Raw genomic sequence first — 23,834 nt, 5'->3', positions numbered from 1 at the left:
GTGTTCTTAGAGACGGAACTTAGGTCTGCCTGCTTGTGAGCAATTATTTTACTGACTGAGCCACTTTCCCAACCACGCATGGCCTTTTAGTCATTTTGTAGCCTTTACAGAGCCAAGGCTACTCCTACCCTGCTTTTTGATTATAAAATTATTTTTCAAAGTGAAGAAAATTCTGAGAAGCCATTACACTTCACACTTTAGGGAGACCCTTAAAGGAGTGGAAGGAGGAAGAGCTGGGTTGGGAAACCCAGTGTGTTGGCTAGGTACAAGCTAGAGTTAGCTGAAGGGAGGGAAGGGAATTGAGAAAATGTTGGCTTAAAATCGGGCTGTAGGCACTTCCTTAATGAGTGATTAATTTGGGAAAGGCTCAGCCCACTATGGGTGGTGCCATCCCTGGGCTGGTGGTCCTGGGTTCTATGAGAAAGCAGGCCATGAGGAGCAATCCAGTAAGCAGCATTCCTCCATGGCGTCTGCATCAGCTCCTGCCTCCAGGATCCTGCCCTGTGTGAGTTCCTGTCCTTCCTGCTTCTCATGATGAACTATTGTATGGAACTGAATGAAATAAACCCTTTCCTCCCCAAGTTGCTTTCGATTACAGTGTTTTAACACAGCAATAGCAACCCTAATTAAGGCATCTGGGTACCAAGATGCCACAGTTGTGCTGGTGGGGGTGGAAGGGTGGGGGAGGACTAGAAGTCACTAGCCACAGACCGTGTGGATTTAAAGAGAGGCCCTAAAATACAGAGACTTAACAATATGGTCTCCTAAACAGACCTGGATAATCACAATAGCAAGTGACATGCCAATAATGTGGGAAAATGAAGGAATACCGGCATTAGTGACCGCTGAGAGGGAAGAGAAAGGATCTTTTCCAGGAGTGAGCCCCCTGATAGATTATCCAATCCCAGGAGGTCAGCCCCAAACACATATGAACTATAGTAAATGAACTCAACAGGACACATAGTCACATACATACATACATACATACATACATACATACATACATACATACATACAAACAATAAAAAAGAATTGGACGATGAATGTCACAGAGAGTCAGGGGACACAGGACACAGGAGGAATTAGAGTGGAGACAGGAGTAGATGTAATGAAATATAATTCTCATGCATGAAATTCTCAAAAAAATTTCAAATAAAAAAGACAGGGAAGCATATTAAGAGCTGCTCTGTGTTGCCAGTCTTTGGGCAGGGTTCATGTGTAAAGTCTTAGGTGCACCCCAACTGTGGTAGTAGGATCCTGCAATAGTAAAAATTTTTTCTCGAGAGTTTCTAGGATGTTTTTCCAATAGACCTTGGGACTGTGGATGCCAATTTTCTGAAGCTCAGGGGTCAATGTATCCTGCATTTCCTCCTCACTACACTCTACTGCATAGTTCTCTTATCTGAAATGCATTGGCCAATGTGATATCTATCTATCTGTGTGTGTGTGTTTGTGTGTCATGTGTATGTGTGAGCCCATGTGTGCACAGAGGCCTGAGGATGACATCAGGTTTCTTGCTCAAACACTCTCAGCCTTATTTCTCTGAAGCAGAGTCTCTCACTGAGCCTGAAGCTAGGCTGGTGGCCAGCAAGCCCCAGCAGTCCTCTCATCTCTGCCCCTTACAAATGCTGGGGTCACGGACATACAGAGACGTCTCATATGGAAACTGTGTGTCTGACCTCAGATCCTTGTGCTTCCAGAGCAAATGCTGTTAACTCACTGAAACATCTCCCCAGCCTACCAGTGTGTTCTAGAACACAGAACTAACTGTCCATATCTTAGAGAGACACTTCAGGACATATTTCATATATGGTTAACATTCCCTGCATGGTGTGTGGCGTAGCCTCCTCCATGGTCAAACACAGGATTACTTATGCAAGAAACAGCGAATGCTTCTACCAAATAGGATGATAATAAAACTATAAATAGCCTAGACTAGTGATGATCAGGTTTCCGGCCGGCCTAGTGAGCATTGTCTCCAAAACACAAAAACCTGTTTTGCAAAACTCTTGGTTTTAAAACCACAGCGAGGTCATCCCCAGGGGTTTTTTGCAAGCTCACTGCACACCGGGTGCTGTTCCTGCTGCTTTCCGCTGATGCTGCTGAGACAGATGCTACTATCACCCTCCTCTTAGAGGCTTGAGACAAGGAGGGCTTTTCCCAAGGCTACAGAAGCAGTGGACAGAGACAGGATTCAACCTAGTGGTGGCTCTAAGGAGTTGATAAAGCAGATACACTCAGTGTCTGGGGACTGAGGAGTTTGAGTGATTGATAACCCAGAGTTGTAGAGCTTGTCTGTAAGGTGTGTGTCAGACTCCCAGTACAGTGCTCAGGTCTCTGTTGGGTACCAGCTTTGGGGCTAGAAAGCTGGGACTGGTGACTGGGTGACGAAAGGGCTCTCTCTGTGGTTGAGCTTCTGGGACATCTGCCTGGGGGTGCAGGCTCTTGTGGGCCCCAAGCCTAGGCTTCAGGCGTTCAGTTGAGCATTTTGATGGCAGGATACCTTTTTCCTCCTAACTTATTGACAGAAGGCTAGTTACTGCTTACTGTGAGGTTCCTACATGTTTTTATCATGCTCTTGTCATTTGACATTTTCAGATGAAACAATCCAAGTGTTAGCTGGGGGGCCAGTGCTGCTAATGGAGGCTGGGCGCTTCCTGGCGGATGCAGTCCACATTTGCTTATATTTATCAGTCATTAGGCACTTGCATAGTATATCTAACCCCAAGGAAAAATGTCAGCATGTTTCACGGAGAGCTGGCTGCTCTTCTCTGTTGTGGGTTTGAGATTGGAGGCGGAGGCTGTTGGTGTTTAGCTGCTTATAAAAACTGTTAGGTTGCTGCAGCCAAGCAACTGAGAACTTAATTGGAGCCATATAAAAAAATAGAACTATTCAGCCAAATATTTATGAACTATCCAGTGTGTCAGAAGGCTCTGGGACAGACATAAATGCAAATACAGCCTGGTCTGTGAGGCTGTTACTGGCAGGCTGCAGGCCGTTCTTTGCAAACCTACTGGGGTGTGTGTTTGTGTGTGTGTGTGTGGTATGCCCACATTCGTGCACATGTGTGGAAACCAGAGGTCAATGTTGGATGTTCTTCCTTGATTGCTTTCTACCTTGCTTTTCTGAGAAAGTTTCTTTCACTGCCCCTAGGACTGGCAAGATGCTGGCTACTGAGCCCTAGATATATCTTGACTCTGCCCAACTGCCTTCCCCCAGCACTGGAGTTACAGGTGCATGCTGCCTGTCTGGCTCTTTTAAATCTGGGGTTTGAGGGGCTCAAATGCAGCTCTCTGAGATTATGCAGTGATACCTTTACCCACTGAGCCATCTCTCCAGCCCAAGTTACTGTTTTTTAAGCATGAGAATCCTTTCTACAAAATTAGTGTAAAATAGCAGCTCAGTTTGTAACCTGGCTAGAAGCTCAACAGCTCTCCGGGGAGCCTTGAGGCGAGTGCTGTGATTTTCACCCTTGGAGACTAGACTCCCTTCTCTCCTCAACCCTCTGGAAATCCTGACATCATCACCGTATTCCTAACCTACCTCAGACTCTCTGGGGTTCATCCTCGGATAAGGAGAACATTCCAGTTCAGACCAGTTGGGAAACCACTGGTCTTTGGAACATTGTATTTGTTTGGAAAGGACTATGGGAATTAAACTCATCTTGTAGAACTTTCTGGGTTTGGTGAGAACGTATCACAATCTCAAGCAGTATGTATGTATGTATGTATGTATGTATGTATGTATGTATATGTACATACATAGATAGATAGAGAGGGGTTTAGCTTTTTAAAAAAGAACTACAAGTCCCCACACCCTCCTTCTATACTGGGGATTCTGGTTTGCAGTCAGTGGTATATGGATAGGCCCGAGAAGTTGAAAGCCACTGCTCTCAAGGGTTAGATAGGATCATACATGCAAATGTCATTGAGGGTGGGGCAGCGTGATGATACAGGAGCAGTCACAGTACTGGGTACCACGTTGGATGCTGGTTCATGCACAATGCATATTACACACCTCCAGGACTCTACAAGGCAGGCTCTGTTACTCACATCTTACACACAGGCACACAGACCCTCTGAAGGGAGCTTACTCAGAAGTACCCACATCAGAAGCAGCAGCCGGGTTTGACACACACAAGTCCAACACAGTCCGGTGTGTGATTTTTCACTGTTAGTGTTGTCAAAGGGAGGCTGCTGGTACCCAGCAGGTGTGATCAGGCTAGGCCGTCTGCACCACATCTTGAAAAGTGGATGGAATTCTGCAGTCAAAATGTATTCTAAGTCTCTCCCTTGGAGTATTCAGACTCTTTTCTTCAGGAAATCCCTTTTGGCATCTAGTCCTAGGTACCAGAGGGGTTAAGACAACCAAAAGGCATGGCCCATTTTCTGGGGGTCCTAACACTGTGATATGGAAGATGGGTAGTAAGCCCTCTAGATCCGGCCGTGCTGGACGATGGTGGAGGCTAGGGCTGAGAGCAGGAGCAGTCAGGAAGACTGCCCAGAGCGCGAGTTGAACCTACTCCTGCAATAGAAGGTATTTAATAGATCTTTCTGGGAATCTCTTTGCTCTTCTTGCTTCCATAGCAGGTCTTTTCAAACAATTTCATTCAAACACACGTGTACACAACAAGTTCCACCCTAAAGCCTCAAAGGGGCCACCCCTAATACAGCTGTCCTACAGACTTGGGAGATCGATATGTTTGTTTAAAGTCTCTGACCTTCAGTCGTCTCATTATCTCTTCTGACAGTGCCGATTATGATGGTTAATATTGATTATCAGCTTGATATAGGGTCTAGAATCACACAGGGCTGGAGATGGAGCTTAGTGATGAAGTACTTGACTTTATCACACAGAAGTGTGTGTGTGTGTGTGTGTGTGTGTGTGTATGTGTGTGTGTGTATGCACAAGTGCACATGTGTATGATTCAGAGTAAATCTTCACTATGAAATTCCTTCCACTTTTCAATACACGGCACAGGCTGCCTTCTCTCTAACCAGCTGTTCTGACCACACCTCATGGGTACCAACAGACTCCCTTTCAAAATACCCAGAGGTGAAGTCTTATACTGAGCTCTGTTAGACCTGTGAACAGACCTTGTGAACTTGGGTCTCTGTCTGTAAGGGGTTACCTAGATTATATTGCGTGAAATGGAAAAGCCCCCCCCCCCCAACTTCAGGCAGTGGTATTCCCTGGGCTGAATAAAAAAATAGGGAGCTTAGTATCAGCATCCTCCCCGTCCCTGCTTCCTGATTGTGCATGCCACATGACCTGCATTCGGATCCCCAGTGCCCATATATAAAAACCAGACATGACACACACACCTGTAACTCCAACTCTAGGAAGTGGAGACAGGAGGAACCTGGGAGCTCATTGGCCAGACAGTCCAGCCCTATGAACTTGTGAGCTTCGTGTTCAGTGATAGATCCTTTTCTCAGAAAGAGAGTGACTGAAGACTGACATTCTGACATCACCCTCTTGCCTCCACAGTGGTGAGCATTCCAGCTTACCTATGCATGCATATGTCATACACACACACACACACACACACACACACACACTCATGTACATGCACTTACACATTTGTGTGTGATATTAGTCAATACTTCATCACTAAGCTACATCTCCAGCCCTGTTGTATGTATTTTAAATGCAGTTTTTTAATTGGAGGGAAAAGGGATGGCGGAGGTTACATAATGACAAGGTTCCTTCCAGGACCCCTCCCCTCACCAGTCCATAGGTACTTATTTTCCAAAATTGTGGGGGAAGTCTGTTCCTGTGAAAGCGTCTTCAGTTCAGTGGGTGTGGGCTGCTGTACTTCTGCTTGCTCTGGCAGGGCTCATCCTCCTTCTTGCCTCAGCCACCCACTCCTTCCCCTTTGGCCACTGCCTTAGGAAGTAAGGAAGAACTGAGCTGAGTCCTTTATGGAATCCACTGACTGAGAGCAGAAGGTTGAACTCTCCTTGCCTATTGCCTCCCCCAGATGGTCACTGCCCTGACTGAATAGCTCAGGAATGTCATTCTTGGTGGAAGGCATTTATGACCAAGCTATAGGAAGAAGGAGCATAGTGTGGAAAGCCCCAGCCCTAGGGTCTTGGCTGGACCCAGTCTGTGCTACTCAGATTCCCTCCTGGACTAGATCTCATTTCCCGTGAGCCTTCAGGTTTCCAAAGCCTGACCCACTGAGCATCTCCTCATCACCCCATGTTAGTCATCTTTAAGTATATATAGCTCAGTGACATTAAGTGTGTTCTTGTTGGTGTACGGCCAATCACTACCTTTATCTTTGTAACGTGTTTCATCTTCCCAGACAGACCCGACCCATTACACGGTAATTCCTGCTTTCTCCTTACATCAGTTGGGTCCTATACAGGGTTACTTTGTGCTTCACCACTTTTGACTGTCTTACATAAATGGAGTCAAGACAGTATTTGTCATCTGTGATTGAATTCTTTCCTCCAGCCTAATGTCTGTAAGGTTTATGTGTGCCGTCAACATGGGTAGAGTAATACTCTGTTGCATGTATGTGCCATGTTTTGTTTATTCATTCATCCATCAGTGGGGTTGCTTCCAGGTTTTAATTGTTGTGACTAATGCTGCCATGAACACGAGCCACACAAAGGTCTCTTCGGGGCTTCGCTTTTGGTTCTTTGGGTGGATGCCCAGAAGCAAATTGGAATTAGACTGTATTTCTATTTTTCATTTTGAATTATATTTATGTATGATTACTGTGTGTCTGGATGCACAGTATCTGTCATGGTGCTTATGTGGAGGTCAAAGAACAACTCTTAGAAGTCAGTATCCTCCTTCCTTCTACTGTGCGGGTCCCAGGGATTGAACCCTGGTCTTCAGGCTTGGTGGCAAGTGCTTTAGCACACTGAGCCCTCTCAGCAACCCTCCAGTTTCAGTGTTCTGAAGAACTACCACACTGTCCTCCCCAGGGGCTATACCAGTTTATTTCACCACAGCAGTGTGTAAGGGTTCAACGTTCTCTGCGACCTGTTAGTCTGTGTCTTCCTGTGGAAGCCATTTTAACAGTTGCAGAGAGCGAGAGTGTGTCTCATGGTGATTGGATTTACATTTTTTTTTCTCGCCCTTGCTGGCTGTTTATGTATCTTCTTTAGAGACTGTCTCCTCATGTCCTTGGAGAACCTTTCCTTTTATAACATCAAAACCATCATGAATGATCCTCATTCTTAAAATCTTTAGTGCAGGTGGCATCCAGAGCCAATCCCCCATCCTCAGAATCAAGAACACACTTTTCCAATCTTTTTATTAGTTCTTTGTGAATCTCACATCACTTAATCCAACTTATCACCTCCTCTGCTTGTGCCTGCCCCCCCCTTGCAACATACCCCACAACAGAGAAAAAAAATATATCCCATTGTGGAAGCTGTAGTGTGTCACAGTGTGTCCCACAGAACACCCCTTTATCTGTACTTCTTTGCTTGTAAATATTCATTGCAATGACTTGTTGGTCTGGTTGTGAGGCCTCTGGTTTCTGCTAGTCTTGTCAATCCTGGGACCTCACTGGGACTCCTCTTGAATATCCTGCTGTTGCCCTGTGTCATGGGAGATCATTTGGTTTGGGATCTGTAGGACCGGCCTCTTCATGCATGTTAGCAGTTTGGGTAGATGTTGGGGTGGTCCAATTCAAAGCCCTGGGACTAGGCTTGAGAAGTATCTGAGCTAGTCAGGTGGTCAGCTCCCCAGGAACCCCCTAAACCAGGGCCAGCTCTACCCTGCTGCCCAGGTGAAGTGCAGGACCCGCTCTCCCGAGTGCTGCAGCTGGTGAGGGACAGGGTCAGTTCTCCTGCTCTCAAGATCCCAGGGCCAGCTCTCCTGCCTGCCATAGGTGGCAAGGGATGAGGGAGAGGAGGAGGGCATCTTTCCCTTGTCAGCATCACTGCACTACAAACAAGGAGCAGGACCAGATATCCCATGCTCATGCCTTCAGGCCTGGTTCTCCCATGCCCACACCACCAGGGTCAGCTCTACTGTGCTGGCCAGGCAAAGTGCAGGGCCTGCTCTCCTGAGTGCTGCAGCTGTTGAGGGGCAGGGTCAGCTTTTCTTCCCTCATGTCCCCAAGGGTCAGTTTTCCCACAATGCCCAGGCGAGGGGTGAGGCCAGTTCTGTATAGCCCTCAGACAGCAACATGTCCCCAGGTGGTAGCCTAGACCAGGAATGTTTGCCTGGCTTTTGATGGTAACAGGCCGCTGCAGAGCCATGGGCCCAGATGTGGCCTCCAGTAGCAGCACAGGTCAGGACCCTACCTAGGTCTCCAGTGGCATCACCAGATACTCACATCAGACTGTTCCTCACTATCGTCTAACCTCCAGTTCTGCCTCTCTCCATTGTGCCCACACCCTTCTGTTTCTCTACCACTTACTTGTTCCTCTTAGTGGCACCCAGGGTCTCTGAGTATCTGAGGTCATCTCAGAACTGTGACCCACTTGTGCATTATGGCACTGGGCAGGGGTCATCTCTGGCATGGTCCCTCAGGTCTGCATGGTGCCAAACTAGTGGTCATCTCAGGTTAGCTCCCTGTCCAGGGCCCAGGGTGCTGTCATCTTGGGTGGTCATCTCTGACTCACCTCCTCTGAGATCTATGGTCCCAGGCAGGGTTCTTCTAGTCTCCAGTTCCCTCCCTCCCTACTCTGGGAGCCCTTCTGGGCCTGCATGGCACTGGCTGGTGGTCATTTCAGGCTCTCTTTCTTTCAGGGAAGGTTGGGCTCCTAATCCTTCAGATGTCCATAGGTCAGAACTGTAGACATAGCCTCTCTCCTCTCTGACACCTACTGATGCACATGTGACACAGGAGCCACACTTGCAGTGTCTCTAGGGGCAGGCAGTGCATGTTTTTGATATTTACTAGTCAATTGATTTCTGTTTCCACAAAGACAGTGTACTGAGCGGCAGCCACGTCCCTTAGGACTTTGGGTAATTTTCAAGCGCTCTGGTTGCCCGGGGTCTGTTCTCAGGCCTTGCCTACCAGTGAGCTGCATTCCTTACACTTGCCTTGATTGGCCTGTTGGTATCGTTACACCTGTTAGCCAGTGGCAATCTGAGGAACAGGGTGCTTCGTCGCTTTTCTTCTTTCCAGCCAGACTGCTGGTCTCAGCTTTTACCTCCTGGAGATGTCTAGATAAGTGCTCAGACATGTAATACCATCTGTGAAAATCAGTCTGTCTGTCTTTGTGTCTGTCTGTCTGTCTGTCTCTCTCTGTTTCTGTCTGTCTGTCTCTCTCTGTCTCTCTCTGTCTCTCTCTGTCTCTCTGTCTCTCTGTCTCTGTCTCTGCCTCTCTCTCTCTCTCTCTCTTGTGTTTGTGTGTGTGTGTGTGTTTGTGTGTGTGTGTGTGTGTGTTCATGTTCCTTTGGATGTTTGGGGCATAAAGAGGCTGCGCTGCGGGTGATGGGTTTCCCAGAACTCCCCTGAGAAATGGAGCTCATTTCCTTTTGGAGATGCCTGCCCAGGTCAGGATGCCCTGCTCCAGGCCCTGCAGGCAGACCTGAATTGCAAGGATGATTTGTGGGCAGATATCAATTACTGGTATTTTATTTTTAACATATTATTTCATAGCTTCTTTTGTGTCCCGCTGCATTTAATTAGGATTGCAGGAATGGGCATGAGTAGGGGGTTATTTACTTGAGCAAGGGCAACTTACCTGTGGCTACACCACTGAGGAATGTGATTCCCCGCCCCCCACACACCCTGTCCCCAGTGACTATTAACTGTCTAGGTCTTTGGGGGAGGTGGGGCCTTATGAGTTCTTTCCCATCCACGATGACATTCTGACAGGCCCAGTCTTGTACATGTAGACTTTACTGCTGTGAGTTCATGAGTGTAGTAGTCACACCATACATATGGTTATGGGCAGTGTAAAAAAAAAAAGTTCTGTGTCACAGTAGAGGAGAACAGAGACTATAGCTGGCTTGAATGGACAGGGTTGAAGTCTCTGCCTAACTCGTACATTCCCTGGTCTGTGTCCTGCCCACATTGCCTAGATTTTCCATAGAGAGGATAAAAATCCAGTTTGTCATTTGGTGCTGTGATTGAGTTGAAAGTCTTGTACCAATGTTTAGTATAGTTGCGGGTACCTGATCCTGTGAGGTTTAGGGTGCAGGCAGGATTGACAATGACACTGAGACAGATTACTGGGGAACAATGAGTTTGTTAGAAAAGTTACTAATGCCTGGGACAGACAGAAGCAACAGCATTGTGGGTGTCTCTGGAGATGGGAGTGGTTCCTAGTGAAATCCAGCAGCCAGGCTCTCTGATTCCCAGATAGGAAGCAGGGGAGGGGGTGGGGAGCAGGGTATGTCTGGCAGCAATGCCTGCTTCCATGTTTGCTCTCGTCCCAGGTGAGAAGCGACCAGGTACCTGGGTGGTCACCATCTGTGAAAGGGAGGAGCCTGAAGCAGGAGCAGCAGCAGCTGTTTTCTGACATTAAGCTCAGACTGTTAGCAGTTCTTATAGTGGGGAATTTAAAAATCTCCAACCCAAATAGGACCGGTCAACGAAAACACAACTCAGTAATTATGAATATATTCTGTGAGCCTAGATTGGGCAGATACCCCTACACTACTCTGTTCCCCAGCTATGAGACCCTTATAACTTAAGGATTTTCCAGACCCTGCGTCTGTCCTTCTACCTCCTGCTCCCCAGTCGTCCTCTCCTTTGTCGTCTTCCTTCTCCATTGTCTTCCTCCAGTCGTCCTCCCCTCTGCTCTCTTCCACCAACCGTTATATCTCCACCTCCCCTTCCTCTGCCCCATCACTGGCTCCAGCCTTTATTTTACAAATTAAGATGGGTGGAAGGTTCGCTAGAATTCACCTGTGTAATGACTCACACCTCCTCTGCAGCCCTTCACAGGAAAGGGGAATTAATATCAAAATACAAGGCCGGGGCTATCCACAACAAGTTCTTAAGGGTGGCTACATGCCCTCAGTGGCCCAGCTTCATCGGCAGTGGTTTTGCATACCTCACTGTCATCTGTCTCCCTCACAGCTGTGTGGTAGGCCTGTGCTGTTGTCACTTACAGATAATGAACTCAAATGTTAGAGTCACCTTCTACTTCAAGATCATGGCAGAGAGAGGTCAGGTTGAAACCCAAGTCTGCATGTGATTCCCACCCCACATTTGCCCTTCAAGAAAGCCCTTGTTCAACGTTAAAGGTAGCACTCATTAACTAGACCAATGAAGCAATAATACCGTATCTGAGGTGAAAAGAACAATTATTTTCTAATGTCTACCCTGGGACTTTTCTCTAAGAACACAGACACTGCCTTTACCGGGCACTCCAAAGCCTCTGAGGGGAGCTCAGAGAAAGCCCTGGCTAGCCAGCATGAGAAAGTAGTTATGCCAAGCCTTTTCATGTTTCAATTTCACTTCTATTGCTGTGATCAAACACCCTATTAAAAGAAGCTGAAAGGAGAAGGGGAGTATTTGGCTTGTGATTCCAGGCAGTACACCATTATTTCAGGGAAGTCAAGGCGGAAACTGGAGGTAGACGGTCACATCATATCTATGAGTAGATATAGGAGACAGGCATCCCATGTTTACTGTTCAACTAGCTACCTTTCTCTTACACACTCCAGGACACAGAGATGGTTACACCCATGTCAAGACAGTCCCCTACAGACATACACACATGCTAACCTGATCTAAACAACATCGCTTCCTAAGAGGTGGTTGTAGGTTGTACCGAGCTAACTGTTAAGACTAACTGATTACGACATGTGAGTTTTTTTGCTTTCAGGTCTTTCTCTGCATCAACAGGCCATCAACAGAGATGATAGAGCCATTGCTGTTTCATGCAGTTTCCTTACCTTTTATTATATTCTTTTTATGTGTGTATTTGCTGGGCACCAGACGCCATGCTAGATTCATCAGCAATAGACGGTGAAAGGCACATGACTCCCAAGGACCTCCATGTCTTAAGAGGACACACCCCATGTTTGGTGATGTGTATGAGAGAGGGCTGTGGGGGCACACAGTGGGTCTAGTTCTTGGACAATCAAAAGTGACCATGAGAGAGAGTACTATGGAAAGAAGAGTTTGTGTTCTTATTAGGCGAGAAGAAATGGGAAAGAACCAAAGCAGACTTGACATATGTGGAGGATGCCAACGGCTTGGTGATACCAGAGGGACACATAACCCTTCTGGTTCTCAAGACGTTCATGATGGTGGAGAGAAGAGGAAGCAAAAGGACACATAGATGACAGAGGACCCAGGGAGGAGCAAGAGGGATGCTCAGACGGTGGGATGAGAGACAGGAAGACAGAGAACTGAGGAACCAGGACAGGCTTCTAGGAGGTCACTAGGGAGCCAAACTTTGAAGAAGAGATTTAGCACACCCTGGACAAAGAGGACACTTCCCAAAGAGTAAACCAGAAAGGTATGAACCCAGGGGCGTGAGTGAGCATGTCACACTCCAAGGTAGGGAAGGGCGTGTAGGGACTAGAGCTCCAGCTGTAAATGAGATCCTGGCTAACCCGGGGAAGTCCACAGCCTCCTTTTCAGAGGGGGGAACTTTCCATCCTGTGGGGACTGAACTAGAAATCCTTTGAAAAAGACAAACCCCTTAAATCCAGAAGGCCAACTGTTTCCCACTTTAAAACAGGCAGCAGATCCATGTTTGCATTTCATTTAAATTTCTCCTTAGCATCCTTGGGATCACAGTGGCTAGCTCCTCCCCCTTGGGATCACAGTGGTTAGCTCCTTCTCCCGCCATCTCATACCCTATTTCAGGAAAGCTGTACTTCCTGGCCTAGAAGCCCAGGCTTGGTCCCTTAGTCCTGTAATACATGCAGTTATTTCTGATGATGGCATGCCACTCACCACAACCTTCATTGCTTAAAAATAATGAAAATGGTGAATACATAAAATGAAAAAGAGCTGTTTAAGCCAGAAGTTCAAGATGGAAGTGTTGTCAAGACCATGTTCCCTCTACAGCTCCAAGGAGAATTTTTCCTTCCCCTTCTATGTTCCATAGGCCGCTGTAGCCCTCAGTTCAACCCTCTGTCCATAGGCCTCCCCCCTTTCATTACCCATCAGCTGGCTAGGGACCTTCTGCTCCACCGAGATAAAAAGCATGGCCAGGCAAGGAGAAGCTCATCTGGTGCTGTTCTCTGGGAGACTGTGTCTCCTTTGGAGTTAGGCAGCAGTGAGCTATGTCAGTGGGTCAAGGGGACAGTATCAGGTAATATACATTGTATTAAAAAATCATCATGTTATGTTTGAGCTCACCGAGAAGCCGGTTGTGGGGTTACCAGTCCACCAACTTCAGACCCCTTCACTGGAGATGAGCTGCCCCTTCCCCCAAGCATGTGACAGGGAAGAGAGAACAACAAAAGACATGTGCTGTGAGACTGTATCCTAGAAATGACAGGGAAGCTTCATCCATGATACCTCAACAATGTGGCTGCTTACACGAGACCTGAACAAGGCCAACACTAATTGAGATCCTAACATGGAAGGGGAAAAAATCTTATGGGGCTCTAACCCTAGACAAGTGCAGTAGAATTCGTTTTCCCCAGAGATTAGGCTTCCCCTAGTTGGTTATTAAATACTAATTGATCGTATACATTTAACAATATTAAATGAACTTAGTAGGTTGTATTTACTTATTTATGCATGTATATATGTGTCTCTCTGTGTGTGTGTATGTCTGTGTCTGTGTATGTGTGTGTACACACAAAGGAAAAGCTGTGGATTTGAAATGGGTAAGGTTGGGGGCTCGTGGAAGCCATTGAAAGGAGGAAATGATGTGCTTATATTTTAACTTAAAGAATTAGATTTGCTTTTTAAAAAATAGACTTTGTACTGATGTACATATGAACTCACAGAGCCTGTGGCAACATGTGTAGGGCCTGCACATGTCTAAGTTAGATGGGTCCCAGCACTGAGAGGGGAAGAGGACACAAATCTTCACTCATAATTACCCAGAAACTATCTGCACTTGGGGCCTATTTGCAAAAGGAAGGTTAGTGTTCTCCAGTGGAGGTTCACTGGGTATACAAACCACACTTTAGCACACTCACACTTTAGCACACTCATGGGCAGACTCTATGTCCGGTAGTCATGGACAGCACAAAAGGAACTCAATGGTATTTTTGGAGATTTTTTAAATCTCATAATGCTTTGTCTGGGCTTTTTAAATTTTTTTTAAAAACTTTGCAGGTGTCTTATTTATATATATTATGGTTTCTGGATTTGCATTTTTATGGGATGTCTGTGTGTGCGATGTGTGTGTCTCTGTATCTACATGTGTTTCTTACACATTTTCTTTGCCTCTATTTTTTCTCCCGTGTGTTTTGCCCTATTGTGGCCTGATTTTCTTACCTTATTTTATTTTTAAAATTGTTTTCAGATACCTGTTTGTTTTCTCATGAGAGAGAGAAAGAACATATCTGGGTTTGGATGGGTGGAGAGGATCTGGGAGGAGATGGGGGAAGGGCAAACCATAATCAGAATATATTGTATGAAAAAATACATTTCCAATAATTTTTAAAAAGAAACGAGCAAAACTGTTTTGCCCTTGAAAACACCTAGAAGATAAACCACCTCTCACACAAGTCCCTGTCGTTTACCCTGCGATAGAAAAATGAGAGGAGTGGGAGATACACAGAGCCATGAGAATCTCACGTAAATGCTGCCTTTGTGTTTGGGCCAATCACAGTCCTTCCTCTTCAGCCCCAGCCACAACAAACTCCCTGTTAGGCAGCCAAGGAAATTATCCCCCCTTAGGAAGAAATGATTGTCGGGTCACTAGAGTTCAGCAAGGCTCGTAATAGCAAACCATCCAGTATAAAGTGTTCTAAGTGGACGGCTGAGGCTGGGAGCCGGTGCAGTCAGTAACCGTCCTGTGCAGTTCTCTGCTTATGTGCATGCAGTGGTCAAGAAGGTTGGTGCTAGCATGTGGGTAATTTAACTGGCTGTTTGACTAATGATCCTTTTGTCCATGGTAGCCAAAGCAGCAGGGAAGAGTCCACCAGCTTCCAACCAGGGAGTCAAGTTGCCCCTCTCCCGTTATCTTTGCCTATTTGCAGAGGAAAATGACCATGAGAGGGAGTGGTCACAGTAAGAGCTTACTAGGGCTAACCGGAGTAATGGTTTTAAAAAAATTTCAACAGTGTTGACAATCCACATGCTTAGTGTCCCCGGGAGAGGTGGCTTTCCTGTCTGTCTCCATATCATTCCAGCCTTACATTCTATCCTGGTATTTCCTGGTTCTCATTGACTGTCTACCCCTTTCTTAGAGGGGCCAGTGTCATTTCGCTGAGCTATCCTGACAATCCAGAAGTCACACATTCCTTGGCTTAGTCTCTATTGCTTCTACTGCCTTTTGAAGATTTCTTTATTTTTTAATTATGTATGTATTTGTGTGTCTCTGTGCCAGAATATGTCCACGTGTGCAGAGGTCTGAAGAAGCCAGAAAAGGCTCTCAGATTCCTCCAGAGCTGGAGTTAACGGTGGTTGTGAGCAACCTGACTGGGTACAGGCTGGGATTTGAATTTGGGTCCTCAGGAAAGGCAGCCAATGGCCTTTCCTAATGGCCAAGCCATGTAACTGCAAAGTCCCTTTGCAACATAAGGTAACATCAATAGGTTGATGGACCCCTTTGAGACAGACATCTGACATACTCTGATACCTCAAGATGATTAGGATTTCCCAGTAGTAGAACAATTTCCGTGCAAGCTGGACTGTCTACCAAACTTCCACGGCATCCCTGGGGGTTGTTTGTGGAATTAGGTGAAGTTTCTCAGAAAAACAAAGAGGGAAACCACACATTCCCCCACCCTACCCTTAAGTGTTTTTATTTCAACTTGTGGTATTAATTAGGGATGGTTATAATAAGGAAGTTAAGACAATACATGCCCAAGGCAGCTGGTGTAGCATATACAGTTCTGTATCCCAATGCCATAGATAGCTCAGTTCCTAGTTCTCACACGTGCTTTGATTCTGAGTAAGTCCCCTCATTTCTCTGGGCCTTAATTTCCACATTGGTAAAGTACAGTGGTTTTGTCATTATGGGCTTTTGTGTTTCTGTGGTAAGCTGTTGTATTTGTTTATAACAGGGTCTCATGTATCCTGGCCTGACCTGTAGTCCACTACGTAACGGAGGATGTTCTTACTCTCTGAGCCTCCTGTCTTAATTCCCCACAGGCTGGGGATCAAAATCTGAGTTTATGCATGCTAGGCTAGTACTTTACTACCAGCAGAGTTACAGGCCCAACACCAGTTAGGTTTTGTTTTGTTTTATTTTGTTTTGAAATTAATTTTTATTGGATATTTTATTTACATTTTAGATGTTATCCCCTTTCCCCATTCCCCCCCCAGAAACTCCCTATCCCATCCCCCCTCCTTCTGCTTCTATGAGGATGTGCCCCCACTCACCCACCTATTCCCATGTCCCCACCCTCAAATTCTCTCACACTGGGGCATCCAGCCTTCACGGGACCAAGGACCTCCTTTTCCACCTATGCCCAACAAAGCCATCCTCCCCTACATATATAGCTGGAGCCATGGGTCCCTCCCTATGTGCTCCCAGGCTGGTGGTTTAGACCCTGGGAGCTCTGGTTGGTTGCTATTGTTGCTCTCCCCATGGGGCCACAAACCCCTTCAGCTCCTTCAGTTTTCTCTCTAACTCCTCCATTGGGAACCCCATGGTCAGTTCAATGGTTAGCTGTGAGTATCCGCCTCTGTATGTGTCAGGCTCTGGCAGAGCCTCTAATGAGACAGCTATATCAGGCTCCTGTCAGCATGCACTTCCTGGCATCCACATCAGCGTCTGCCTTTGGTGACTGCACATGGGATGGATACCCAAGTGGAGCAGTCCCTGGACAGGCAGGAAGATCAATGGAATAGAATTGAAGACCCAGAAATGAACCCACACACCTATGGTCACTTGATCTTTGACAAAGGAGCTAAAACCATCCAGTGGAAAAAGGACAGCATTTTCAACAAATGGTGCTGGTTCAACTGGAGGTCAGCATGTAGAAGAATGAAAATCGATCCATTCTTATCTCCTTGTACAAAGCTCAAGTCCAAGTGGATCAAGGCCCTTCACATAAAACCAGATACACTGAAACTAATAGAAGAGAAGGTAGGAAAGAACCTCGAATACTTGGGCACAGGGGGAAAGTTCCTGAGCAGAACACCAATGGCTTATGCTCTAAGAGCAAGAGTTGACAAATGGGACCTCATAAAATTGCAAAGCAAAGGACACTGTCAATAGGACAAAATGGCAACCAACAGATTGGAAAAAGATCTTCACCAATCCTACATCTGATAGTCGGGTAATATCCAATATATACAAAGAACTCAGGAAATTAGACTCCAGACAACCAAATAACCCTATTAAAAATGGGGTACAGAGCTAAACAAAAGAATTCTCAACTGAGGAAACTCAAATGGCCGAGAAGCACCTAAAGAGATGTTCAATATCCTTAGTCATCAGGGAAATGCAAGTCAAAACACCAGTTAGTTTTAAATGGCACTGCATTGTTTTCCCCATGCAGTATAATAGGAAGAGAAGGTGTCGGATCAGCTCACCAGCATGAAGCATCCTTCTGGAACATTTGGCAGTTCCTTTTCTCCTCTCTATGCACTGAGGTTACAATTACTTAAAGCCATATGTTTAGACTTCTCTCTCATCTCCTGGACTTCCCTTAAGTGTTGCTCACTTCCACTGGACTCCCTGGGGGCTTGAGCCTATTTGCATTAGAAGGACTCCCTTTTCTGACCTAGTTGAAGTTTCTGGAGCTGGGAGTCATTAGGCCCCACTTCCTGTCTCAGATTCGTCATTGGCTAATGGCAAGACCTAGGGGAATTGCTTAATGTAATCTATAAAACATGGACAATTGCATGTCCTCCGTCCACCACACGGGCTTGTTCTGGGGGCGTCAAATGAGGTAACAGCTGTAAAAGTTCCTCACAAAGCGTAAGACCTCTCAAGGCAACATGATGTGGTTATTTTAGTATCATTAAGCAGATAGTCTTTGAGAGTTGTTCTGAAACGTCTTGTATGTATGTGTTCAAGCATGCTTTATATCCGTAAGTCTGAATCTGTGTGTCTGGGCTGTGTATTAATGTATGTGCATTTTAAAAAAGATTTATTATTGATGTGTATGAGAGTATGTCTCTCTGTGTGTGTGTGTGGCAGGTGGCGGAGGGCTTGCCAAAGCCAGAAGAGAAAACTCTAGAGTTGGAGTTACAGCCACTGGACTTGTGTGCTAGGAACTGAACTTGGATCCTCTAGAAGAGGAAGTGCTCTTAACTATTGAACACTGCCCTCTGTGTGTGTGTGTGTGTGTGTGTGTGTGTGTGTGTGTGTGTGCACTCGCATGTGTGTGTATGTGTGTTGTGTATTTGCCTTCAGAATTCATTAGCTTTCAGAAAGATCAGACAGGGCTGTGCCTCCATCACAGGTTTTCTTCATTCGTCCCCCTCCCCCAGCCCAGTCCTGGCTGTGGGGAGCAATTATTAGTTTTTCAGGCCTTCCTTTCCACCTCTTCCGTTGTGAGCCATTCTCATTTTCTCATTCTTAGCTCTGGGCTAGCATGTTATTTCTGTTCTGGAGGCTCCTGCAGCTCAGGAATCTCTTCATGTTAGAGAGGAAGGCATTCTGTTAGCTCAACTCCACAGAGCGACACTCTGGTTTCCTAGCCCTCCATAGATATCTAGGGAGTTTTGTTACATGGTACAGGGGAATATTTCCAGAAACCATGTGGTAAGGAAAAGAGAAATCTAATGCCTTGTTTGTGTTTCTTTCTGGAAAAAAAAAATCTTTGTCCATGCTGGGTAGGTAAGGAGAAAGCAGGTACATATGTTTGCAATGGCAGCTTCGTGTTTTGGTTTTGTTGTTATTGTTTTTCTTTCTCTTCCAAGTAAAGATTTGCTTCTTTCCTTTCTGAGTCAGGAATACCACGTGGTCCTTGAGTTGTTTGACAAGAAGTTACCTGTGGATGCTAAGCAGATAAGAGGTTTAATGTGCTTTAGTTCTGGATGGGAAACCTTAGGCCTCACCCACAGTCTGTTGCAGGGCCAGGCTCGACCGTATGTGCATTTCTGCCTGTAGGTTAGCGAAGATTGGAGCCAGATTTGGAAGCTCGAGTTACTCTGATCTCAGCCAAACCTCCAAAGAGCGCCTTGTTCACTCCTCTTGGCGTTTTGTTAAGTGTCAGAAATATTCCATTAGTTATCAGAGCAAAGATCACATTCGCTGTGAAGAATGCCGTGTTGAACCCTCTCCAAGCCATTCAAGAAGAGACATACAGCAGGCCGTGGAAAAAGCCTGCCTGCAATATGTATGATCCAGAGGGTGGGGATCCTGGCTTGGCATGTAGAACCCTGGAGCTTCAGGGCACTCCTAATGGTGGCCTCAATTGCCTTCCTTAAGGATGGAGGTGAATTTCCTCTGTGAGCAGTTAGTGTCTTCTGCCCTGGTACTACCTGCAGGAGCCTGTGCGTGCTGTTCCATCTGTCACAGTGATGAAGATCCCTTCTCTGTGTTAATTTAATCTCAGCCATCCCAGGGACACTGAGCTGAGTTAAAGATATTCACACTCCCTTGCTGTTGTGCAGGGCATGGTGGGACTCGAATGCAGAACCCACAGTTGTAACTGCAGGTATCTTGCTATGGGAGAGGCATGGAGGGTGGCTGTTGGAGTTACTGTATTCTCAGCCTTCTTTTGGTTCTGTCAAGGATATCAGCCCCAGCCCCTGGAGTCTCTAAATGCTTACTTATCTGGAAAAGGGTCTTGGCAGATGTGATTAAGTTAAGTATTTTGGGATGGGGAGAGGATCCTAAATTAGCCAGGTAGTCTTCTTATTTTCAATTTTAAAAGGAATTTTTAAGTAAGCGTACAAAGCAGTGGGTTTCATTATGAGATTTTCATACATATATGTTAATATCCTCTGACCGTAGCAGAGTGAAATCTATTGTAATGGTGAGGGAAGAGAGGGTAACAGAATACAGGTGATGTCAAACCAGACGTCACGTTTAAGCAGGAAAAGGGACCAGCAAGAGGGGGGTGAGAAGGAAAGTGAAGGACAGTGTGGGAGGAGACTTAAATGCCGTCTCGAGCATCCTTAAAAGACTGGGAAGATAGAGATATCATAAGCAGACAGAGGACAAGGTCATGTGGAGGCCGAATAGAAGTCGAAGGTGCTGCTTCTGAAGGCTGAAGGGATGTTGTCACGAGCTAAGGGGGCTGCTGGCAGTCACCAGGAACAGGAAGAGATTTTTAAATAAAGGATAGCTATGGGTAGGGATATATTATAGAAAATGTGTTTTGGGGATTTAGTTGCTGTGTGGACACTGTAGAGTCTATTACACAAACCAAGATGACTATGTCGGTAGGTGATGGAATCTTACATAACCATTGTTGTGTGTCCTTTACTGAAGACATCATGTGGCACAGGATTGCAGGCCAGAGGGTTCAAGGTCTTGTGAGTACTTGGCTTTCAGCGAGCAATGCTGGCTTCAGACATCACATCTGGGGCTGCGAGGGTGTTCACTGATTTTGTGAGAGTTTGGCAGAGTGACTAAGGAAGTCAAGTCACCATCTGAGACTCTGGCTTAACTTCACAGTACTCACGTGTAGAGAAGCATTCCATGCTTAGATAGACAGATGACAGTCCTTAAGTTCTAGGGTGTGTGTGTGTGTGTGTGTGTACAGGTACTTTAGTATGTGTGTAGTGGGGGCGGTGTTTGCAGAGATCTGAGGACAACCTTGTTCCTTAGATACCATCTACCCTGTTTCATTGAGACAGAGTCTCTCACTAACCTAGAACTTGCCAAGCAGGCTGGTCTGTCCGGCCAGCAAGTGTCTCCACTTTCCCAACATTTGGATTACAAGCACTGCCTCTTGCGAGCAGTGGGGGGCGTGTTACTCATTTGTTGGTTTGTTTTTAATATGGCTCTAGGGCTCAGATCTAGGTCTTAGAATAGTAATATGCTTGGAAGACAGGCGTATTACTCACTCAGCTATACCCCCAATCCAAAGCCTGTGTTCTTAACTACCGAGATTTTCTCCCTGTCTCCTGGCTCTACGCTAGCTTCCTGGTCCAGGCCAGGCCAAGCCCTCTGGGACCTCCTGTTTCCTTCTATGGCTGCCTTCCAGACACAAAATGTTTTCTTCACCTTCCCATGAGCTTTTCCTTATAAAAGCATCTGGTCCTCACGGGCCCTATGGATGCTGCAGCAATGGGCAGACATATCCCTTTGCCTCAGTGAACGTAGCAGGTAGTCCATCATCTCCCAGTGTGAACTTGGCATTTAAAACCTGTACCAATTACATTGGCTTTTGTTCCATAAGAGCTTATCTGTCATCCATTCAGTGGCATTCATTAATATCATAAATGATACCTGTGCACACAGAGTAACCAGCTGAGCAGAGTGTTTAATGTCACATGGCATCAGTTTCCTCATTAAAAGAAAATAAGAGAGATGAGCTATTTCACTATCTGTGTGATGGTTAAGTGGTGGTTACATGTATAAGACACTAGCAGGTGTCTGACATGACAGCTATCTGAATACTGCATACATTATTTAAATATACCGTGCTAAATATTATTAAAGACTGGATAAAACTCTAGGAAGAACTTCTGCATCTTTCATTTAACTTATGGTAAGAGATATAGCTTTAAGTTTAAGTCAGCCCTTTAATGCAAAGAAGGTTCATTATTACGCGTGATTTTTTTCCATTTTTCTAATGAAGAAAAAGACGAAGCGAGCTATGGTAATTTGACACATAGAAAGTGGTGTAAGGAGCTTAGAGACGGCTCAGTTGGTGAAGTGTTTGCCTTGCAAGCATGAGGTGTTGGGAGCTATCCTCAGGACCCGTGGAAGAACACTAGGTGTGACGGTGAGCACTTGTCATCCAATTGCTGGGAAGCAGAGGCAGGAGCATCTCTGGGGATTGGTGGTGAGCCAGCTTAGCCTGGCAGTCCTGTGGTGGAAAGAGATTCTGACTGAAAGGAACAAAAGAGGAAGAAGGGGAGGAGGAGCAGGAGGAGGAGGAGAAGAAAGAGGAAGAGGAGGGGGAGGAGGGAGAATAGGAGGAGCAAGAGGAGGAGGAAGGGAGGAAGAGCAGAAGGAAGAATAAGAGAAAGAGCAAGAGGAGGAGGAGGAGGAGCAGGAGAAACGATACACAAGTGATTCTTGTCCTCTTACCCCCACACACATAATAAACATACATGTGTACCCACACATACACACACAGACACACATACACTCACACACAGAAAATGTCATACAAATTCAGAGGCATCCAGGATTGAAGGGAGATAGCATTGCTTATGCTATGAGCCCGTCTCATAAAAGATGCTCAGAAACCATAATTCATGTTAGAATCATTACCATTGTTGTGTTAATAAATTCACCAGAACTTGCAGAAAATCAGTCTCAAGTGGTTTTTTGTTTTTCCTCAGCCTATAGAGAGGGTCAGCCACTGGGGCAAGGAGCACTGTGAGAGGCCTCAGGGGAGAGGGGTTAGGAGCCAGCATTCACTCAGCATCTGCTCTGGCCAGGCCCTTTGCCCTACAGGTAATCCCATTCAGTTCCCCTTAAAGCCCTGTAGTCCCAAGAGCCACTGGGGCTCGGATTACAGCCCACATTGGCAGCAGCTTGGACTCCCAAGAGGGCTTCTCTTACTCATACTGGAGGAATGAATGCATTCACTGTTCCTTCATGCAGAGTCATTCCGCAGCTCTCAGTGCCATGTTTGGCAGTCAGCCTCTGCTGTGGTCCCCACGTGGAAGAGATCAGAGGCTCTGTCTTTAACCTTCCTTCGGAGCAGTGCAGTATTCACGGGATCAGCCACTAGGGAGTAGACACGGGGGCCACACCTTGATCTCAGCACTTCCGGGGAACGATTTCACTGAGTCTGTGTAATAGCCAGATAGAGCAGGCATGCTGGTTAGAAGGGCTGTATAGGGACTTATCCATGGTTACAGGTCACGGAGGGCCCAGCAGGCAAAGCTGCTGATAGAACAGCTGGGCTCTTTCTACATCCCATGTAAACATCTCTGTGCCAGTCAAACCCTTCCCCCCCATACCATCCCCAGGGATGCCTTGCTTAGCAGAACATAGAATGTGGACACCATCTTTGCTTGAATGTCTCTGTCTCAGTCAGCTACTAGTTTATTCCTTGCTTTTGAAAACCCCAAAGGAAATCTCTTTCTCTGCCCCAAGTCATTTCCCCAGTAGGAGGGCACACACCGTGCACTCTCAGGTGCCCTTGTGTAGTGAGTGACACGCTTGGCCCTGAGTCCGTCTTTACTGATGTTTGACCATCGATTTTTCTGCCCTGTGGGAACTGGTTTCCTCTAATGCCCATTTGCCTGTCTTTGTTCCTTCTTTTTGTGTCACATTAAATAACACACCCCAGAGCAGTGCCACCCAGAGCCCAGGGTCACCCAGGTACACGGCACCGGCGCGCAGTGTGTGACTTGCTCTTAGGGACATGGCTGGTTTTGCATTTGATTCTGAAGAAGCAGATGTTTGCTGATAATGCCTGCAGTCAAAGCCTCCTCTGGGGCTGGTTCCGGGGTAACTAGGTCTGTCCTGACGGTTGCTGCTTCGATTTATTTTGGAGGGTGGTAGTGTGCAGGCACCACCCTGTGAACTTCATCAGTGTAGCAGGCAGTCGATGGGCCAAGGATAAGGTCTTCTTAAGGCTTGGCTTCCTTATGCTGGGCTGGGGAGATGCTCAGCAGTTAGGAGTGCTTGTTGCTCTTCCAGGGGACCTTAGTTCAGGTCTCAGCATCTCTTTTCAGCGGCTCACAACTGTCTGTAACTCCAGCTCCAAGGTATCCATCCAGTGC

The 23,834-nt window shown here is 46.4% G+C and overlaps 1 protein-coding gene and 1 non-coding gene across 2 annotated transcripts in view; one reads left to right on the top strand and one right to left on the bottom strand.

Annotated features, from left to right (window-relative positions):
• Window positions 1-23,834, top strand: part of Thsd4 (thrombospondin type 1 domain containing 4) — a 533,316-nt gene that overhangs the window by 67,288 nt on the left and 442,194 nt on the right. The window lies entirely within an intron of this gene.
• On the bottom strand, window positions 8,725-8,850 carry LOC114626961. The gene has a single exon (XR_003712322.1). It is a non-coding gene; the product is annotated as a small nucleolar RNA SNORA17 (small nucleolar RNA).

The sequence above is a fragment of the Grammomys surdaster genome, unplaced genomic scaffold (genome assembly GCF_004785775.1).
Source record: "Grammomys surdaster isolate TR1022 unplaced genomic scaffold, NIH_TR_1.0 241, whole genome shotgun sequence".
NCBI lineage: Eukaryota > Metazoa > Chordata > Mammalia > Rodentia > Muridae > Grammomys > Grammomys surdaster.
The sequence above is the reverse complement of the archived record's forward strand: the minus strand, read 5'-3'. Positions and strand labels throughout refer to the sequence as shown.